General features: G+C 41.2%; 1 pseudogene; it reads left to right on the top strand.

Moving 5' to 3' along the window:
- Positions 1-13,602: 13,602 nt before the first annotated feature.
- On the top strand, positions 13,603-14,604 carry LOC145523594 (AH receptor-interacting protein-like; annotated as a pseudogene).
- The last annotated feature ends 7,994 nt before the right edge of the window (positions 14,605-22,598 follow it).

The raw sequence follows: 22,598 nt of genomic DNA, 5'->3' as shown, positions 1-22,598 counted from the left end.
TAAATTCTCAAATATTTTGGGGGTGATGATCAATTTTCATTTTTAAAATGCTGGCTGGGAAGTGTATATTTTTGAGGTTGCAACATCAATGGAAAATAGATCAGCCAAAGTGGTTGAATAATATGGTTTAGTGTTTAAACAGAGCCTACACTTCTTTGAAAAGGTAAATGTTTAATCTGTTTTTCTGGTCTTGCTTGTAGTTCAGGCAAGCCTTCTAATTCTTGTCAAGTCTGATTACAGATTCTCTTCCTTCAAGAAACATTCCTGATCTCATTCCACCTGAAACAGATGACTTTTCTTTAGTGTGCCTCAGAATCCCCTGGAAAAGTTCTGAAAACAGATTGTAGGGTTCTTCCCCCAGAGTTTCTGGTTTGGTAAGTCTGGGTAGGGCCCGGAGAATATGTACTTCCTACGAGTGCCAGGTGGTGCTGACGTTGTGAGTCTGAGATCACACTTGGAGAACCAGAGTTCAGCATGTATTCATTCGGTTTATGCTTTCAAATATTGTCACAGCAAAGCCTAAAGAATGTTACCCATTTGTTATGCTGGAATTTGGTTTGGCTCAATATTGTTTGAAACCAAATGGCTGTTGACAGTGTCTCAGGAAGTTTTCTTAGCTCTGCAGTTGGATATATTTATTAGGATTTGATGTGAATACTGTCTTGCATCTTGGGCATACTGGTTAATCAAGACATTTTGTGTGTCTATGTTGTGTTTTTCTGAGCACACTTGAAATCACTTGAAGAAGGCTGGACCTTTTGTCCTGTGATAGCCCTTAGAGGCCCTTAAAGCTAATTACAGTGCTTGTTCTATAGCATATGTCTACTTAAACCTTAATAACTGAAGAAAAGTTGAAATATCAGTTCATAGGCTACTTAAAGAGTAATTCTTGCCAGAAACGCTAATACTGATATAAAATGAGAATTAGGGAAGGATTTAGTCTGAGTCATTCAGCTTTTCTATCTATAATCATTAGTTAAATTAAAATCCTTAACTGTCCATATTTCTTTATTTTTTGCCTCAGTGAAAGAAAAACATGAGCCAAAAACTGTGCTGAGTATCAGTAGACTTCTAATTGTTTTGATCATGGGTTTAGTGGGTAAATTATAGCCATGTGGTCTTTAGCCTTCCAGAGTAAGATGAAAATAGTCACATTTCTGATTCACTTTGCTGTAAAGCAGAAATTAACACAACATTGTAAAGTAATTCTACTCCAGTTAAAAAAAAAAAAGAAATATCCACATTTACCTGAACAGATCCATTTGTAAATATAAAGAGCTATAAATATGTTTAGTAAAGAGAATCAATTCCATATTATAGATTTGACAGGTCAGAGCTTTTTTTTTTTTTTTTACAAACCACACTTCTAGAAATAGAGGAATTATAAGTAGAAATTCATGGATACACTGAGGACAATATAACACAATGGTAATCGCTTAAAGATACTGAAGATTAAAGCTGGCTATTTTACCAGCATGGCATAATGGGTGTTAAGACTTTATATGGCACATGTTCTAACTGCTTAACAAATCAACACAGGAAATGCAATTAATCTGGTAGGTACACCCTACCACAGATGTTTTCATTCACAGTAAGTAACACATCCTTCAGAGGTTCTAGAAGTATGTGTAATCCCTGCAAAACAAACTGAGATTCCAGTTTCTAAATCATCACTGTCTTCTCTCTAGCCTTGGTGAAAGTACAGGATATCCCACAGGTTGTATGAAGGTACTGGATTCTCTAATATTCCAACCCTAGCTTCAGGGCACAGAATAAAAAGGATTCTTTTGTGAGGGCCACTGTGAGAGTGTTTACAAAATGTTTTGAGCTCCTCAGATGAAGGCCTGATATTCCATATGTTGGTATGTTCTTCAAGCAAGATTTTGGATTTTTTTTTAAGTGAAGAGTTCTGTTTGACCTGCAGAATTTGCTCTTGAATGATCCATGCTTACCAAAACGGCTATTTCCAGTTATCCCTGTCTTATGGTGGCTTGTAATTACAGGTGGTTAAAGCTGCTGGATGAAGCTGAGTACAGGCTTCCAAAGCAGCATCACACACCTGCACCTGCTGTCCTGGCTGTAGGGCTCCACTGCTTAAACACTGTCCACTGGCTCCTTTTGCCCCTCCCTTGATGTTTGGCTGATTCATTTCAATTTCATGGTCATTTTTGCTATTTCTTTACTTCAGCCAGTGCTCCTAAGGGGTTCTGGCAAAAGCACGGACCATGAAGTTATATTGCCTGGATTTGTCTCTGATTCCACCACTGGCTTTCTGAGTCTCAGTTTTCTCTCTTTCTAACATGGGGATGCATTGCATGTGTGATAAGTCGCTCAGTCATGTCTGACTCTTTTCTACTGTTTGGACCATAGCCCGCCAGGCTCCTCTTGTCCATAGGATTCTCCAGGCAAGAATACTGGAGTGGGTTGCCATGCCCTCCTCCAGAGGATCTCCCTGATCCAGGGATGGAACTCATGTCTCTTATGTCTCCTGCATTGGCAGGTGTGTTCTTTACCACTAGTGCCACCTGGGAAGCTATCAAAGGTCGTTGTCAAGATTTGCTGAGATAGGGGACTTTCTTGGTGGTCCAAACGCTAAGACTCCGCTCTCCCAATGAAGAGGGCCCACGTTCAATCTCTGGTCAGGGAACTAGATCTCACATGCCACAAGTAAGGATTCCATATGCCCAAAGAAGATCAAAGATCCTACATGATGCAACTAAGACCTGGCACAGCCAAATAAATAATTTTTTTTAATGTTAAAAAATATTTGCTGAGCTAAATACAATTCCTGACAAATATTTGTGCTCACCATATGCCAGTTGTTGTTATGACTAATTGCTGCTGCTGCTGCTGCTAAGTCGCTTCAGTCGTGTCCGACTCTGTGCAACCCCATAGATGGCAGCCCACCAGGCTCCACCATCCCCGGGATTCTCCAGGCAAGAATACTGGAGTGGGTTGCCATTTCCTTCTCCAGTGCATGAGAGTGAAAAGTGAAAGTGAAGCCGCTCGGTCGTGTCTGACTCTTAGCGACCCCATGGACTGCAGCCTACCAGGCTCCTCCGTCCATGGGATTTTCCAGGCAAGAGTACTGGATTGGGGTGCCATTGCCTTCTCCTATGACTGATTAGGTGTTGGTATTTTTAGCTCCACCCTATGTTACTTTGGCTGCATGATCTGTGCTGCTTTCTCCTGCTTAATTCTGTGGCACTGATGTCCTGTCCAGCTTTTCTTGAACTGAGCTGAGTGCATCCTCTGCTTGTCTTATAGTCCCCTTGCTTCCTCTCTTGGGGTTGGGAGAGCCTCTGCTTTCCTATTATCACCAATATCACTATGCTTCCATCTCAGATAACAGCAAGCATTCCTCAGATTCATCACATAAAGGACCAAATGGGCAGTGGAATTGACCCACTGGTTTTGTCATCTGAATAAACAGATGATCACCTCCTGAAAGATTTGGCTTTAGAAATCATTATTCTTGGGATTTCCTTGGTGATCCAGTGGCAAAGAATACATCTTCTAATGTAGGGGATGTGAGTTCAACCCCTGGTTGGGAAACTAAGATCCCATACATTGTGAGGCAACTAAACTCGTGCACTGCAACTACTGAGCCCAAATCCTCTAGAGAGCCTGTGAGCTGCAACAAGAAAAGCCGGTGCACCACAGTGAAGACCCAGTACAGTCAGATAATAATAATAATAAAATTTTTAAAAAGAAGTAACCAATATTCCTTATCACTGTGGTTAAAGTGACTGAATGGGTTGGCTATTGTCCCACTCACCACTCATTGCTTAATTGCTGGTATAACCTCAGAATTCCTATTTTGTGAACAATTATTTCAACCCCAGCAAAGTAGACATAAACTTCTTTTGTCTCCAGCCAAGTTTTAGGTGTAACCATTATGTGTTTTAATTGTATGCCTTCTTTTAGAGAAACCTCATTCAGTTGACTAGCTTGAAATATTTTCTGTACCCTAAAGCCAACACATTTTGCTATTCTGTAGGTCAGAGAGGTCAGGCTTCTGGGGTCTGGAAGAGGCAGGCACCAAAGCTCAGAGAATTAATTTCCTGCTCAGACAAAACTAGTGGATGGAGGATTTCCTCCTTGTGAGGCTTTGTAGGACAAATTTTGGCACTCTAAAGAATTGGCAGGGATAAAAGTAGGGTCAAATAATGAAGAAAATGGTACACTGTGAACAAAAGAGCTTAAAAAAAAGATTTTTACCTATGGAATAATGTATAGTGATGTGGTTTTATTTTCAGATGACTCAATCTTAGCTTGTCCTTCAACAATAAGTAAATGAGGAACTTCTGTCTACATTAATGTGAATACCTGTGCTATATCACTGTAACCAATAGTTTGTTCTTTTGTCCCACGAATGAGCTGAACACAGAACCTTTCTTCAATATAAAATGTACTGATTTTGTTGGATCCTATTGCATTCTCATGCTGTTAAAAAGTCTTTTCATGTTCAAATTCCACTGTGTTTTCAACGTCAGATTTTTTTCTTTCAAAAGGGAAAGGGTCCCCTGTGGAAGTTTATGAAAGCTGACACATTTTCTTGTAAAATATCCTTCTGAGACCATATGGTTTATTGGTAAGCACATATTTTTGGACCTTTTAAAATAAGTATTATGAAATTAATATGAGATATTTTTAGAAAAGTGAATGCTATTGACTCAGTAGGGCAGAATGCCTGTCTCTTCTTTGTGGTTGTTACTCTTTATAATTCCCTGCAAAAGGCATTTGCAGATAATTAAAAAAGGTATTTGGAGCAAAAATACTTACCAAAAGAGGTTATATAACACATGCACGGCAGCCACTTGTCAAAATTAAATATACCCATTTCTTTTCCCCCCAAAGCCATTAGATCTATTACCACATAATTGCTTGGAAAATTCATTTTCTTTTTCTCAAATCACAGCCTTAATTGAGGTCTGAAAGCTCACCAAGTGCCTCTTAAATCAGTAAACCTAACTTTTTTTTTTAGTTCTTCTATAATTTATCTTTGTGGCTGAGGGCATTTTTTTTTTTTTCATTTGAGACAGTTACGGCAGGCAGAACTAGGAGAAAAATCTCTTACTTTGAGAAATAAGAAAACATGTCTCATGTTTCTGATAATGTACGTTGAGGCCAAGAGTTCACAGCAAAGTGAATAGATATTGATGCAAGCATATTATTTAATCACACTGAAGCCAAAAGATTTTTAACCAGTTTATGTGAGTGTTTTGTCCTCAATGTCAAGGTGAGAAACACAAATCTCTTCCTCATTCTGGCTATGGAAATCTGCCCTTCATGTAGCAATCATCAAGAGTACCATATGCAATATTGCAAAGCAATTATCCTCCAATTAAAAATTTTTTTAAAAAGAGTACCATATGTTTTCTTCCATGTTGTATGCTTATTCCTTATATACTTGTTCTTTGTTATATAAACCCTGAAGAATGTACACAACAAGAAATAATTTTCTATGTATTTTGCAGATTTTTTAAAATTTATTTTTATTGAAGTATAGTTGAATTACAATATTGTGTTAACTACTGCTACACAGCAAAGTGACTCAATTTTATGTATATATATACATACACACACACACACACATATTCTTTTTTATATCCTTTACCATTATGGTAAAGAAAAGGCAGAGGAACCAGAGATCAAATTGCCAACATCCGCTGGATCATAGAAAAAGCAAGAGAGTACCAGAAAAACATCTATTTCTGCTTTATTGACTATGCCAAAGCCTTTGACTGTGTGGATCACAATAAACTGTGGAAAATTCTGAAAGAGATGGGAATACCAGACCATCTGACCTGTCTCTTGAGAAACCTGTATGCAGGTCAGGAAGCAACAGTTAGAACTGGACATGGAACAACAGACTGGTTCCAAATAGGAAAAGGAGTACGTCAAGGCTGTATATTGTCACTCTGCTTATTTAACTTATATGCAGAGTATATCAGAGAAATGCTGGGCTGGAAGAAACACAAGCTGGAATCAAGATTGCCAGGAGAAATATCAATAACCTCAGATATGCAGATGACATCACCCTTATGGCAGAAAGTGAAGAAGAACTAAAGAGCCTCTTGATGAAAGTGAAAGAGGAGGGTGAAAAAGTTGGCTTAAAGCTCAACGTTCAGAAAACTAAGATCATGGCATCTGGTCCCATCATTTCATGGGAAATAGATGGGGAAACAGTGGAAACAGTGTCAGACTTTCTTTTTTTGGGCTCCAAAATCACTGCAGATGGTGATTGCAGCCATGAAATTAAAAGACGCTTACTCCTTGAAAGGAAGGTTATGGCCAACCTAGATAGCATCTTTAAAAGCAGAGACATTACTTTGCCAACAAAAGTCTGTCTAGTCAAGGCTATGGTTTTTCCAGTGGTCATGTATGGATGTGAGAGTTGGACGGTGAAGAAAGCTGAGCGCCGCAGAATCGATGCTTTTGAACTGTGGTGTTGGAGAAGACTCTTGAGAGCACCTTGGACTCCAAGGAGATCCAATCAATCCATCCTAAAGGAGATCAATCCTGGGTGTTCATTGAAAGGACTGATGTTGAAGCTGAAACTCCAATACTTTGGCCACCTCATGCGAAGAGTTGACTCATTGGAAAAGACCCTAATGCTGGGTAGGATTGTGGGCAGGAGGAGAAGGGGATGACAGAGGATGAGATGGTTGGATGGCATCACTGACTCAATGGACATGGGTTTGGGTGGACTCCGGGAGTTGGTGGTGGACAGAGAGGCCTGGCGTGCTGCAATTCATGGGGTTGCAAAAAGTCAGACATGACTGAGTAACTGAACTGGACTGAACCATTATGGTTTATCACAGGCTATTGAATATAATTCCCTTTGCTACACAGTAACACTTTGTTGTTAATCCATTCTGTATATAACAGTTCACATTTGCAAAATAAACCAAAGCTGAAAATTATTTCTTGGGATTAGCCTGATACAAGAAATAATTTTGATTTATGACATATCAAGCATCATGGTGATTAGAATATCTAAATTGGTGTCTGAAACTAGAATTAATTTTAATTGTATGAAATAGAAGAGAATAAGTGTGATTTTTAAAATGAATATAGAAGTAATCATTCAGTTTAGAGCTGTTAGTTTAAGAAATTATTTTGGGAAGCTACAGGCAAATTTGAAAAAAAAAATCTATTTTTCGAAATATTTTTAAAAACCCTGTGTCAGATTTGCTTGAAAGTTAGTTTATGACCTTGTTTGCTTTATTACTTTTTTTTTTAAGAATTTTAAGAGTTTATTTGAGCCATATGAATCAATTGGAATTGAGCAGTGTCAAACCTTTTCCTACTGTCCATGAGGTTCTGAAGGCAAGAATGCTGAAGTGGTTTGCCATTCCCTTCTCCAGTGGACCACACTTTGTCAGAACTCTCCACCAAGACCTGTCTGCCTTGGGTGGCCCTACACGGTATGGCTCATAGTTTCATTGAGTTAGACAAGGCTGTGATCCATGTGACCAGTTTTGGTTAGTTTTCTGTGATTGTGGTTTCCATCCTGTCTGCCTTCTGATGGATGAAGAGGGTTGTGGAAGCTTCCAGATGGGAGGGACTGGCTGTGGGGTAAACTGGGTCTTGCTCTCATGGGGGAGGCTATGCTCAGAAAATCTTTAATCCAATTTTCTGCTGATGGGCGGGGCTGTGTTACCACCCTGTAGTTTGGCCTAAGGCCAAAGTATGGTAGGGGTAATAACAGTAATGGAGACCTCCTTCAAAAGGAGCATGCTGAAGCTCCCAGGACTGTTGTATTCAGTGCCCCTGACCCCACAGCATGCCTCTGTCAACCCATGCCTCTGCTGGAGACTCCTTGACACTCACAGGCAAGTCTGGCTCAGTCTCTTGTGGGTCCTGGTGCACCCAATGTTTTGTATGTGCCCTCCAAGAGTCTGTTTCCCTAGTCTTGTGGAAGTTCTGTAATCAAATCCCACTGACCTTCAAATTCCCTGGGGATTCTTAGTCCCTTTGCTGGATCCCCAGGTTGGGAAATCTGTTGTGGGCCCTAGAACTTTTGCAACAGTGCAAGAACTTCTTTGATATAACTTCTTTGATTGTTCTCCAGTTGTAGGTTGTCTGCTTGGCGGCTCTATGGTGGGGCTAATGGCAACCTCCTCCAAGAGAACTTATGCCACACACCACGCATCCCATGTCTGCTGCAGTCAGAGCCCCAACCCTGCAGCAGGCTATTTCTGACACGTGCCTCCTCAGGAGACACTCAAACACTCAAAGGCAGATCTGGCTTAGTCTCTTGTGGAGGTCACTGTTCCTTTCCCTGGATCCTGGTTGCCCACAGGGATTGATTTGCACCCTCTGAGCATCTCTGGAAGGTATGAGGTTTGATTCTAAATGTGATTTCACCCCTCTTACCATCTTGTTGGGTCTTCTCCTTTGCCCTTGGATACAGGGTATCTTTTTTTGGTGGGATCCATCATTCTCCAGTCGATGGTTGTTCAGCAGCTAGTTGCGATTTTTCCAGCACAAGCTGGAATCAAGATTGCTGGGAGAAATATCAATAACTTCATATATGCAGATGACACCACCCTTATGGTAGAAAGTGAAGAGGAACTGTTTAGGAACTAAACAGCCTACTGATGAAGGTGAAAGAGGAGAGTGAAAAAGCTGGCTTAAAACTCAACATTCAAAAATCGAAGATCATGGCATCCAGTCCCATCACTTCATGGCAAATAGATGGAGAAACAATGGAAACAGTGGGAGACTTGGGCTCCAAAATCACTGCAGATGGTGACTGTAGCCATGAAATTAAAAGACACTTGTTCCTTAGAAGAAAAGCTACTACAAACCCAGATAGCATAATAAAAAGCAGACATTACTTTGCCAGCAAAAGTCTGTCTAGTCAAAGCTATGGTTTTGACCAGTAGTCATGTATGGATGAGAGCTGGACCAAAAGCACCACAGAATTGATGCTTTTGAACTGTGATGTTGGAGAAGACTCTTGAGAGTCCCTTGGACTCCAAGGAAATCAAACCAGTCAATCCTAAAGGAAAAAATCCACCCTGGATATTCACTGGAAGGACTGATGCTGAAGCTAAAGCTCCAATATTTTGGCCACCTGATGCAAAGAGCTGACTCATTACAAAAGACCCTGATGCTGGGAAAGATTGAAGGCAGGAGGAGAAGGGGACAACAGAGGATGAGATGGTTGGATGTCATCACTGATTCAATGGACATGAGTTTGAGTAAGCTCCAGGAGTTGAAGAACGGGGAAGCCTGGGGTGCTGCAGTCCATGGGGTCGAAAAGAGTCAGACGTGACTGAATGACTGAAAAACAACATGTCAAATGAAAAGTGGTTTGGAGCTCAGGGAGATAGTTTTCTATGGAAAAGGGAGAAGTTAAAGAAATTATTGATTGGCTACAGCAAAAAGCTTAGTTGACTGTTTGTAACTGGTGTCCTTAGTGTTTTGATTTCATTACCTTGAGGCATTTACAGGCTTAGGTTTTGGTTTGCTTAAACAGGCCACTAAGGCATTACAGCCACATCAGTCTAATGGCCTCCCTGTTTAATTAATTACACAATCCTCCCCTTTTGGTCATCCTCTGATACATGAGATATTGACGAAAAATGTAGTGTCAGAGCCACTCTCAGTCACCGTCAGATCTAAGTTGCTCGTGTCTCATTGTGAAACTCATAGGTTATGGTGTCAGATCTGTGGAAGAGATTGTTTCTGCTGTTCATCTTGATTGTTCTCAAGCATACTGAGACCATCTAATGAACTACTGGTGACTGTGGACATTCATTTAAGACTTTTGGGAGAACATAGTGCACCAGGGACACTTCAAGGATAGCTATTAGGAGGATAATACCCAGACACTGATGTACACTCCTTAGACAGAGCCCCCATGAACCAAACCGGTTGTTAGCAACTAAATTAAGGAATGTACCTGAAGGGGCAACAGCCTGTTTTAGTCAAGCAGTTTATTTATTTCCTCTATTTTCTACAATACCAGAGGTGTTGATGCAGGTAGAGCAGAAGGTATTTGCTATGGCACAGACTCTTCTTTGTTCAGCCAAAAGCAATTCTATTACCTAAAACCACTTTAGCAAGAAAATATAGGCACTTTTGTTGTGCAGCTATGGGCTTAGCAGTAGATTCAGCAATAGTTGCCAAATTTAAGGAGCTCTGTTTTCTCATGCATTAACAGAGAGAAAAACAAAGTTGTGAAAAGGCAAAAGGAATCAAGCTTTTATATTGAATGAGGATCTCGACCTCTGATTTTGGGAGAGCTCTCTACCTCAGGATGCCATCTGCTTCTGGGGAGGAACTTCCCAAGACAATTTTAATTTTAGATCTCCAGCTAGTGTGCAGTTCCAAGAGTCTAGAGAGCCCATTTTAATTGGGGGATGTGGGCCGAAAGTTCAAGTTCTTGACGTTTGGCTGCGTTCTGGGTTATTAGGCATATCTGGTATCATCCTGCCAGAGAGGTTCAAGGGCAGTCTTTGTTCTTAAGGATTCCAACTCAGAAAGGGTGGGAGAAAATTGAAAATGTTAGTCTGGAGACTAGTAGCCAGATATTTGAGGATACTGGAAGAATCAGGATCTAGTTTGGTTTATAGATATATAACAAAACCTCAAAGACAATTAATGGAACTAGAATCTGATATCCACAAAATTGTATTATAATTTTCTACTGATATATATTTTTTCCCCCACAATCACCCTCAATTCTGTAACAGAGAAAACATGAGCTTATCTGACTTTTAGTGAATCTAGGTAGAATCAAAGTATATTTAGTGCTTATAACTCTAAAGACATGCCTATTGTAATTAAACCAATGAAGTTTAGCTTTTATCTTAGATCATGTGAACTTAAAAAACATTTGGGTTAGTTTCTATATTTCTGAGAGAACACTTGATTAATTTAAAATTTTGTTTGTCTTCAAGTAAATTAAGTAGAACTCTTGACAAATTAGTTTTGGCTATATCATTCAGAGGCAGAAAAATTTCACACAACTATAACATACATACAAAGGCATACAGACACGTTGACTTTATATTTTTTGCTTTAAAATGTTATCCATGAGGTGCAACAATGCAAAACTCTGATTTATAAAAGAATGGCTGGTTGTATTTCTGGCAGAAAGAATAAGTTAAGATTACATGTCAGATGGCTAAAGCGTTTACTAATATTTGTGAAAAAGGCTTGAGACTTTTCATTCACCTTGTTTCCAAATAGTTTAATTTATTTCTTCTGTGATAAAAATTCTTTCATAAATTTGCATTTCAAGAGATGGAGCTGGGTTCCTAAGGAAGACCAGACAGAATGTTTACATCTCAAAGGACAGGGAAAGGCTGTAAATTTCTCCAAAAGGACTTTTGTTTCCAAAATTCAGATGTTTTAGAACATCTACAAGCCTTTTGAGATAAATAGGGAAGTTTGGGGGATTGGTAAAAAGATACGTAGACTTTGAATTGTTGCTAGAGCTGCATTTCTGTTCTGGTAAAGACTCAATTGTAAGACAAGTACAATTGTTTTAATTCCTCAAAGAATTGGGTTGTAACCTAAATAATTTCAAGATGCTGACCCCGCCATCCAATCTTACATTATCCTCAATTTCCTCTTTCATTTCCAGGAGAAGATTTCCAACAAAAATGGAAATCAAAAGACTCCTACATTCTAGATTTAGACCCATATTTCTTTGGAATGTTTAGTAATCCTTCCACAATGGCTTCAGAATCGTTTTCTTTCCCTCTGGGTGTGTAGTTTCATTTTAGCTTAGTTCAGTTCAGTTCAGTTGCTCAGTTGTGTCTGACTCTTTGTGACCCCATGGACTGCAGCACGCCAGGCCTCTCTGTCCATCAACAACTCCCAGAATTTACTCAAACTCATGTCGATTGAGTTGGTGATGCCATCCAACCATCTCATCTTCTGTCGTCCCCTACTCTTTCTCCAACACCACAGGTCCAAAGCATCAAAAAAGCACTCAGCTTTCTTTATAGTCCAACTCTCACATCCGTACATGACTGCTGGAAAAACCATGGCCTTGACTAGATGGACCTTTGTTGGCAAAGTAATGTCTTGGCTTTTTAGCTTAGTAGACAAGGTGTAAAAAACAGTTCTTACCAGACTCTGAATGTCAGCTTTCAATTAGGTCAATTTCTGACCAGAGAACTACTTTAAAAAATAATCCTCTTAAATACATTGTCTCACATTTTACCTGAGACGAAGAGTAAATATTCTTGACAGGGGTTCCCCAGGTGACTCAGTGGTAAAGAATCCAGCTGCCAATGCAGGAGACACAGGAAATGCAGTCCCTAGGTTGGGAAGATCCCCTGGAGGAGGAAATGGCAACCCACTCCAGTATTCTAGTCTGGAAAATCCCATGGACTGAGGAGCCTGGTGGGCTACTGTCTGTGGAGTCACAAAGAGACACAAGTGAGCAACTAGGCACAGCACAGCTCAACACAGCACATGGACACAAGAGGGGTCTCCAATGAAATGCAAAAGATACTACCCTTCCTAGATCTAGAGCCACTCCCAAAGATAAAGAATGACTTAGACAGTTCCCTTGAGAGCTGGGAATAGTTGGTAGGACCCTAGCTGCAAATGGAGTACAACCCACATTTGTATCTGGCCATATTCTGGGGCCCTACAATCTGATGGTAGCCAGGCCAACCTCTCAGGATACACAGTGAGACAGGAAGGCAATAGCTGCCCCTGGTAGAGAAAGGGTCAATAATCAATCTTTTTCCTTGCCAATCTACATTTGGGAAAAAAGGAACCACGTAAAATTTTAGCTTCTTCTTTTGTTGACTTAAAAAATTGTCACAACCTAAAAGTTGAGTCAGTAAAGTCAAGTAGAAGCATGCAAGTAAATTCACAGGCACAGAGGATGCATGTTTAAAACAGTTAAGGTAGCCGTGATGCAACACTAACAATTTGAATGGCCCTGACACACTCAAAATATAATCTTAATTATTCAATGAAGCAAACTCTTGCTAGTCTTGGTATACTGCTAAACACTAAAGTAGCATGTTTTTTCCAGGGTTTTAGCTTAGCTCAAAGAATTTTTACACTATTAAGTAAGAAAAAAAATTAAAGTATTGTCCCTTTTAAAGTTTATATAGACATTTAATTAACTTTATTTACAGAGCAGGAATTTTTTTCAGCTTCCAATGATGCCTAGATAACATCATTAAGCAAGAATGCCAGTTTAAAAGACATTTATGGCATGTTCATGCGTGCTCAGTCTTCTCTGACTCCTGGTGACCCCGTAGACTGTAGCCTGCTAGGCTCCTCTGTCTGTGGAATTTTCCAGGCAAGAATACTGGAGTGGGTTGCCAGTTCCTCCTCCAAAAGTTGAGAGTTATGTTTTATTTGGTGGGAAGTTTTAGAATTTCAAGCCTGATAAACAGCATCTCAAGTAACCCTGAGAGAGCTGCTCTGAGGAGAAGAGGGGAGGAACCAGATTATATAGAAGTTTTGCACAAAGGGCAGGTAATCTGAACATCAAAATATTATTGTTCTGCCCATAGCCAAAATGACGCCAGCTCAGAGGTTGCCTAAATTCTAGAAGTTGCGGAAGCTGGTCTGGAAGCTGCTGAAAGAGAGCAGTGAGGAAGGAGTATGGTGGATGTCATTGAAAGACTCTGGGAGGATGGGATCCAAAAGCACATGATACAGGAGGGCCAAGGAAAGCTCCCTGACTTTCAGGATGGAACCAAAGTCATGTTCCACTACCAGACTCTTTGCAATGACAAGGAGAACACCATGCTGGATGACAGCTGGCCACGTGGCAAGCCCATGGAGCTCATCATTGGCAAGAAGTTTAAGCTGCCCCTGTGGGAGACCATCCTGCACACCATGTGCGGGGGGGGGATTGCTCAGTTCTGCTGTGACATCAAGCATGTGGTCCTGTATCTGCTATTGGCCAAGAGTTTACTCAACATTGTAGCCAGCAAGGACCTCCTGGAGGGCATCACCCAGATGCAGGAGCACAATTCCCTGGGCCGTGCTGATCTGGATGCCTTGCAGCAGAAGGCTCAGCCTCTCATCTTTGACATCGAGATACTTAAGGTGGAGAATCCTGGCACATATCAGCAGGACCCATGGGCAATGACAGATGAGGAGAAGGCAAAGGCAATGCCAGTCATCCACCAGGAGGGCAACTGGTTGTACCTCGAGGGCCATGTGAAAGAGGCTGCTGCCATGTACTACAAGGCCATCGCCTGTGTCAAGAACCTTCAGATGAGAGAACAGCCTGAGTCCTCTGACTGAATCCAGTTGGATCAGCAGATCACACCGCTGCTGCTCAACTACTGTTAGTGCAAGCTGATGGTGGAAGAGTATCAGAAATGCTGGACCACTGCTCCTCCATCCTCAATAAGTAGGATGACAATGTCAAGGCCTACTTCAAGTATAGCAAGGCACATGCAGCAGTGTGGAACACTCAAGAGGCCCAGGCTGACTTTGCCAAGGTTTTGGAGCTGGGACCCACCCTGGCGACTGTGGTGAGCCCTAAGCTGTGGATCTAGGTGCAGATCTAGCTATGAGCTGTGCCTCTAAGTGCAGATCCCTCAGAAAGACAAGGAGGACAAGGCCTGCTTCCGGGGCATCTTCTACCACTGACAGGGCCCTGCTGGTGTGGTCACCCTGTCTGGCCTGCTGCTGCTGCTGGTGACAGCCCGCCCGCCCCCACTAAATCATGCTTATCTGTATGTGTGCTAAGTTGCTTCAGGCATGTCTGACTCTTTGCCACCCCATGAACTGTAGCCCACCAGTCACCTATGTCCATGGGATTCTCCAGGCAAGAATGCTGGAGTGGCTTGCTATTCCCTTCTCCAGGGGATTTTCCCAACCCAAGGATCGAACCTGGGTCTCATGTCTCCTGCAATGGTAGGGGGGTTCTTTACCACTAGTGCTACCTTAATTGCAATTACCACTAGCTCTTCTCTGTATATAAAGGCCTTATTTATCTCTTACAAAAAATTACTGTTAAAGAAAACCAGATATCCCAAGTTAAGGAATTTAGTACTTGTCTATGTATGGGAAGCTGCAAGAATCTGGCTCACTGAAATCATTCCTTTCATAGCCACCTCACCTGGCACCCTGTGTTTTTCACATCCTGAGCTCCTTTGGAGCTTACTATAGGGAGTGGCTGCAATCTGATGGCTAGAAGGTATTCTTCCTGAGTGCCCTTATGACTCACCAGCTCACATTGGAGGGCTGTAATCACTGATAACTGTGACATCCCTGTCTATTGATATGGCAGGAAATATTTTATTTCACACTAGACGCCACAGAGAGAGATCTAGGGGAGCTGACTTTGGTGAGAATTCTCATCCTTTGCTGACCTCTGCAGTTTTCCCAGTATCCCATCTGCAGATCTCATCCTGGTCACCAGAAACTGTAAAGGAAGGAAAATAGCTTCCCCTCTCTTCTTTTTAATAAGTGCCTGAGTGAAACTCCTATGTCTCTAGGGCAACTGTGTAAATGGATAAGCCTATCTAAGACGATTAAAACTTCTCTACTGGTGTACACTGTAATTCAATGTTATCTTTGGTAAAGTTAACCTACCTGTTTAGCCTCAAAACAATTTTACTCACCTGAGGCCTCACACTGCACCCAATCCAGTTTTAAATTGGACCCAGTCCAGATTATCTCCCATTTCTAAGCTGAACTTAGTCTGATCCCAGACCCAGTCTAACTCTGGCCAGCTTCTGGACCCTATCCAGAAAAACAAACGCTCAAATAAAGCCTGAAAGCTCATAATTCAAAAGCTGTGGAGCTTGGATCCAGGATCCAGAAAGGACTTAACAATCGTTTCCAGAGACAGTGAAATCAAGGGGCTCACGAAGTCCTAGGCCTGGTTGCTCATTGCTCTTGGGAGCCATTGGGGGTCTCCTTTGGTTCCCTTTTTGGACACCAGAACTGTTAAAAGATAAACAGGTGCATATTAAAAAATATAAGAGATTTCACAAAAATGGATTCCATTTGGGCAATGCCAAACTGGAAATGGTTAGAGGTGCACCCTATTACTATAGTTACATTTTTATTATTGAAAGTAAGCAGGCCCCTGTAGGGGCTCCTGGGCACAGGGAGACTTTCTGTTCCACCTCCATGACCTTCCCTGAGTTCTGAAGGACAGATTCAAAAATTTACTAATCCAGGAAGGGGAAGGATGCAGAGTTGAGGGAGGAGCAGCCAAGAAACAATAGTACAGCCTTGGGGCAGGGTCCTGGTTCCACCTCAAGGGACACACATAACAATATCCTTAATCCCATTTATAGAATTAAAACCCAACAATGGAAGGTGTCAGCATTCTGCATATGGGAGAAGACCACCTGAGGCCAGACTAATGGAACCACAGAAGTTCATTAAGAAAATTAACTGGAGCAGATTAAAGGAGGGCTGGCCCTACTTACACCCTCATCTTATCTGCAAACTTGTCCTTGAATTATTGCTATAAAATTCTTCCTCAGATCCTCCCTAGTTGGGAAACAGCTTTCAAGGGCAGGAGCTTTTTGTGTCCCCTTTAACCTGACATAAAATGGCTGTCTGAGGATGCCTTACAAATAGCTGTGAAAAGAAGAGAAGTGAAAAGCAAAGGAGAAAAGGAAAGATATACCCATTTGAATGCAGAGTTCCAAAGAATAGCAAGGAGAGATAAGAAAGCCTTGCTCAGTGATCAAAGCAAAGAAATAGAGGAAAACAATAGAATGGGAAAGACTAGAGATCTCTTCACCCAACTCCAGTACTCTTGCCTGGAAAATCCCATCCACGGAGGAGCCTGGTAGGCTACAGTCCATGGGGTCGCTAAGAGCCGGACACGACTGAGCGATTTCACTTTCACTTTTCACTTTCATGCATTAGAGAAGGAAATGGCAACCCACTCCAGTGTTCTTGTCTGGAGAATCCCAGGGACGGGGGAGCCTGGTGGGCTGCTGTCTATGGGGTCGCACAGAGTCGGACACGACTGAAGAGACTTAGCAGCAACAGCAGCAGCAGAGATCTCTTCAAGAAAATTAGAGATACCAAGGGAACTCTTCATGCAAAGATGGGCTCCAGAAAGGACAGAAATGGTATGGACCTAACAGAAGCAGAAGATATTAAGAAGAGGTGGCAAGAATACACAGAAGAACTGCACAAAAAGATCTTCATGACCCAGATAATCATGATGGTGTGATCACTCACCTAGAGCCAGACATCCTGGAATGTGAAGGCAAGTGGGCCTTAGGAAGCATCACTACGAACAAAGCTGGTGGAGGTGATGGAATTCCAGTTGAGCTATTTCAAATCCTAAAAGATGATGCTGTGAAAGTGTTACACTCAATATGCCAGCAAATTTGGAAAACTCAGCAGTGGCCACAGGACTGAAAAAGATCAGTTTTCATCCCAACCCCAAAGAAAGGCAATGCCAAAGAATGTTCAAACTACTGCACAATTGCACTCATCTCACATGCTATTAAAGTAATGCTCAAAATTCTCCAAGTCAGGATTCAGTAATATGTGAACCGTGAACTCATAGATGTTCAAGCTGGTTTTAGAAAAGGCAGAGGAACCAGAGATCAGATTGCCAACATCTGCTGGATCATCGAAAAAGCAAGAGAGTTCCAGAAAAACATCTATTCCTGCTTTATTGACTATGCCAAAGCCTTTGATTGTGTGGATCACAATAAACTGAGGAAAATTCTGAAAGAGATGGGAATACCAGACCATCTGACCTGTCTCTTGAGAAACCTGTATGCAGGTCAGGAAGCAACAGGTAGAACTGGACATGGAACAACAGACTGGCTCCAAATAGGAAAGGAGTACGCCAAGGCTGTATATTGTCACCCTACATATTTAACTTACATGCAGAGTACATCATGAGAAACGCTGGACTGGAAGAAGCACACGCTGGAATCAAGATCACCGGGAGAAATATCAATAACCTCAGATATGCAGATGACACCACCCTATGGCAGAAAGTGAAGAAGAACTAAGGAGCCTCTTGATGAAAGTGAAAGAGGAGCATGAAAAAGTTGACTTAAAGTTCAACACTCACAAAACTAAGATCATGTCATCCGGTCTCATCACTTCATGGCAAATAGATGGAGAAACAGTGGAAACAGTGTTAGACTTTTTTTTTTTGGGCTCCAAAATCACTGCAGATGGTGATTGCAGCCATGAAATTAAAAGACACTTACTCCTTGGAAGGAAAGTTATGACCAACCTAGACAGCATATTAAAAAGCAGAAACATTACTTTTCCAACAAAGGTCCATCTAGTCAAGACTATGGTTTTTTCAGCAGTCATGTATGGATGTGAGAGTTGGACTATAAAGAAAGCTGAGCGCCAAAGAATTGATGCTTTTGAACAGTGGTGTTGGAGAAGACTCTTGAGAGTTCTTTGGACTTCAAGGAGACCAAACCAGTCCTTCCTAAAGGAGATTAGTCCTGGGTGTTCATTGAAAGGATGTTGAAGCTGAAACCCCAATACTTTAGCCACCTGATGCGAAGAGCTGACTCACTTGAAAAGATCCTGATGCTGGGAAAGATTGAAGGCAGAAGGAGAAGGGGACGACAGAGGATGAGATGGCTGGATGTTATCACCGTCTAGATGGACATGGGTTTGGGTAGACTCCGGGAGCTGGTGATGGACAGGGAGGCCTGGCATGCTGCAGTTCATGGGGTCGCAAAGAATCGGATTCGACTGAGCTACTGAAGTGAACTGAACTGAACTAACCTGGCATAACAATAAAGCTAACCTTTTCTACTTCACCCAAAACTCCATCTCTCAGATTCCATTGGGCACCAATGTGCAGATAGAGTGAGCTTTCATCATCACTACTGATGTATTGCCCTGTTTAGCTCACTCACTTTAGTCATCAAACTTAACTCAAGAGCCTGAATATTTGTTAGTAGAGAAATTTACAAAGACATAGTGTAAGTAATTCCAAGGTATTCTGTTTAGCGGCATCCACTCTGGATTGTCTATGTGCCTCCTCTTCCACTCCAGGATAACTTATTTTAAAAGTGGGAAGAAGGAAGCTCAGTGATTAATATAAATCACTTTTATGTAATCTTCACCAAAGTCTTATGAAGCAGGTATTGTCCTTGTCACCTAGATGAGGAAGCAGAATCAAAATGTTTAAGTGATTTAAATCCCTTAGAACTAGTATAGAATTGGGACTTATCTGGCACTGAAGTTCTCCTCTTTCTTATACTCCCTATTATTTCCTCCCATGGTCACAACGTCATTTTGGAGTGATAAGTTCTGTTGTGTCTGTGAAAGTTTACATTACTTTTTAATTACGTCACGTGCATTATCTATGTAAGCCTGGGCCAGTGCGTAAGAGACATTTTCTAATAATCTGTTTGTGATTATGTGGCTTTGAGCAATGAGGAAAGGGAAAGAAATGCAATTTTTTATGCATAGCAAGCTCTGTGATAGGAAGCCAAATAAAATTGGGCGCTGTAGACAGTAATGATGTTTTACCTCCTAGTGTTATAAAAATTTGCCTCATTAAATAAGATCAAACAAATGAGCCAATAAGAAGGAAGCCTCTTTTCTGACAAGCAGGCTTTAAGAGAAAGTAAGCCAATGAGAAGTGAGTTTCCGGTGTTAATGTAAAAACTTTGGGGAAGATGAAACAGAAAGGATTCAGGCCTCACTTCACATGATGAGCTTGAAGACAAAAGAATCCATATGAAGTCCTGGTTCCGGGATGAGAAGTTTAGGTGGTATGCATCCTGCTTGCTTAAATGATTTGACTTTTGAAAAAACAGAAGTAGGAGATATATAACAATCTGCATATAGTTCAAATGAATAATCTTTGCATGTATCATCAAAAAATTCTAACATGTATACACTACTTACTGTGTACCAGGTAGGGTAACCAAATCATTCTGGTTTGCCCAGGACTTCTCAGCTTTAGCCTTCCCTGATGGCTCAGATGGTAAAGCATCTGCCTGCAGTGCAGGAGACTGGGGTTCGATTCCTGGGTTAGGAAGATCCCCTGGAGGAGGGAATTGTAACCCACTTCACTATTCTTGCCAGGAGAATTCCACAGACAGAGGAGCCTGGCAGGTTACAGTCCATGGGGTCACAAAGAATTGGACATGACTGAGTGACTAACATTTCGCTTGCTCATTAAAGCTTTAGCATTGAAAATTCTACATCCTAGGACCATTTCAATCCTAAAAAACAAGGATGATTGGTCACTGATGCCAGGTTCTGTTCTAAACATTTTCTGTTTAGTAACACATTTAATCTTCACTAGACCTCTCTGAGGGAGACACTATTATTATCCCTATTTTACAGGTGAAGGAAATGCTTGCAAAGAGAGGCTAAAAAATATCCCTATCCAGGCCCTACCTAGACTTTGGGTGTTTTTCAAAAGCTCCCCAGGTGATGAAAATATGAAGCCAGGAGTTTGGCCCTGAACCAGATCAGTAGTTCCTTAATGAGGGACTATGACCTGAAATTGCTGAACATCCTTTTTGTATCTGTTGTAAGCAGGAGCCCAGGACACAGAGGGCACAGCTGACATGGCTTAGTGGAGACAGTTGCCCCACAGTTCTAAGTGGTATTAGCCACCTAGAACAAGTGCTGAGTGGGGTCTGACATTATCTTTCTGGAAGGGAACTCAGGCCTATAGGTGCAAGTTAAATATTTGTCAGATTAAGCTTGTTACAAGTATCCACATCATCAAGAGGATGTAGTTGCTTTAAGAAAGGAAGAGATCATCTCTTAGTAGGTATACTAAAGGAAGTCCTCTACTTTTGCCAAAGTGTTAGTTGCTCAGTCCTGTTCAACTCTTTTCGACCCCATGGACTATAGTTGGCCACTTTTGCAACAGGGTGATACCAGGTCTGCAAGCACTGTGGACATAACTTGCTTGGGGAAGTGACACCTTGTCTCCCACCATTTTTTTGACTTCACTTATAGCAAACCTCAGCTCTCTTACTATTGGATTAGTGTTCATTGTCTGTTTGATATGACCTTCCTCCAATTGAAATGTATACACTCGTACAGGCTCTAGCATTTTATTTTTGCTTCTGTCCTCATTTGCACTAATGAATGCCTACTGCGGTAGCAAGGGTACCATCTCCCAGTGGTCACGTGGAACCAGCCCTTGCTGAGCCTGGGAAGGACTGGCCAGGCTCTTCTCTTTGCTGCTTTGCCCACCTGGAATGCTTCTATTTTTCAGCTCAATTTACCAGCTCATGCCCACCTAGGCTCAACAAAGGCTGAGTGAAGGCAAGATGCCCTGCTTTCTGCAGCTTTTGTTGGTCTCCTTATCCTTTGATGTTGATTGAGAGCTGCCTTATTCCAAGAGGAGCCCTTTGCCTCTCTCTGACTTCCTACCTCTCCCACCTTCTCTGAGGATTTAAATAGATCATAGGCAAAAGTTAATTGAAGATAAAAGTTTACAGTTAAGCCGGCAGGTTGTAGCACAATATCTATATAATCTAAAGTAACTGAGGCTCTCTCAGGGTCATTGAAATGAACAGAGGTATTCTTCCAATGCATTTTTAAAATGTAGATAAATTGTGTGTCATATAAAATGCATTATAAAAGGTTCCAATTGAGTCATTGGATTAAATGAACCTTTCAACACCTCTCAGAGGAAAGGAGATTGTATTTGGTGTGATGAAATAGTCACAGCTTGGCTTCACACTTAGGTGATGCAGTGATTATCAGGGAAGAATTTACTTAAAACAAAAAAATAAAAGAAATAAACTAATGAATCCCTGACTTTGTATCAGATATTATTATTTTTAAAATCATAACTTCCAAGATATTCTCAGGAAGAAAAATGATATTTAAAAGCTCTTCTGTCCTTTGACCCATTATTAAGATAGTATCTAATCCTCCCCAATACCCAATATCCGCTACAGCCTATTAAAAAATTGATTACTCATATGCTAAAAGCTGTCTGGATTTCTCTCATCCCTTCAATAGCAAGTGTTATGTAAATTCTGCCAAGGTTAAGATTAACAGGAAGCCAGAAGCCAATCTCTGACCAGTGAACTAATACAGAAGAATGAGAACAGATATGATTAGTATATTAGCAAGGGTTTAATTCTCTTCATTCTTTGGTTATCTTTATTCTGAAGCTATGTTTTAGAATACTATTTAAGAGCTCCAGTTTGCAATCCACTTAAATTGTCTCGTATTTGGAGAAGAGTTTAAGGTCACTCTTAGAGATACTTCATTTCATTTGAATAACATTGTACTGTTACCTTTATAGAGAATAACTAATGAGAGACTATTGGAAGGTGGAGATATTGAATACTATCCTTCAAACTGAGAAGGAATTTTAAGGCTGAAAACAGTGAAGCAGGCAACTCCATGAAGTGCAGTTATGAAGTTTACTGTGGGTAACTAACTTACAGGCAAGACTGAGTTGAGAATGATCCAGAGACATACCCTAAAAAGGGCATGTGTGCATGCTAAGTCACTTCAGTGGTGTCTGACCCTTTGCAACCCTATGGACTATAGCTTGCCAGGTTCCTCTGTCCAAGGGATTCTCCAGACAAGAATAGTGGAGTGGGTTGCCATGCCTCCTCCAGGGGATCTTCCTGACCCAGTACAGAGGGACTTAAAGGGGCCAAAGCTAAAAATAGAATCTGATT

The sequence above is a fragment of the Giraffa tippelskirchi genome, chromosome 10 (assembly GCF_054371585.1).
Source record: "Giraffa tippelskirchi isolate mGirTip1 chromosome 10, T2T-mGirTip1v1.2.pri, whole genome shotgun sequence".
Taxonomy (NCBI): Eukaryota; Metazoa; Chordata; class Mammalia; order Artiodactyla; family Giraffidae; genus Giraffa; species Giraffa tippelskirchi.
Note: the sequence above shows the minus strand (reverse complement) of the source record. Positions and strands in the feature narration are given on the sequence as shown.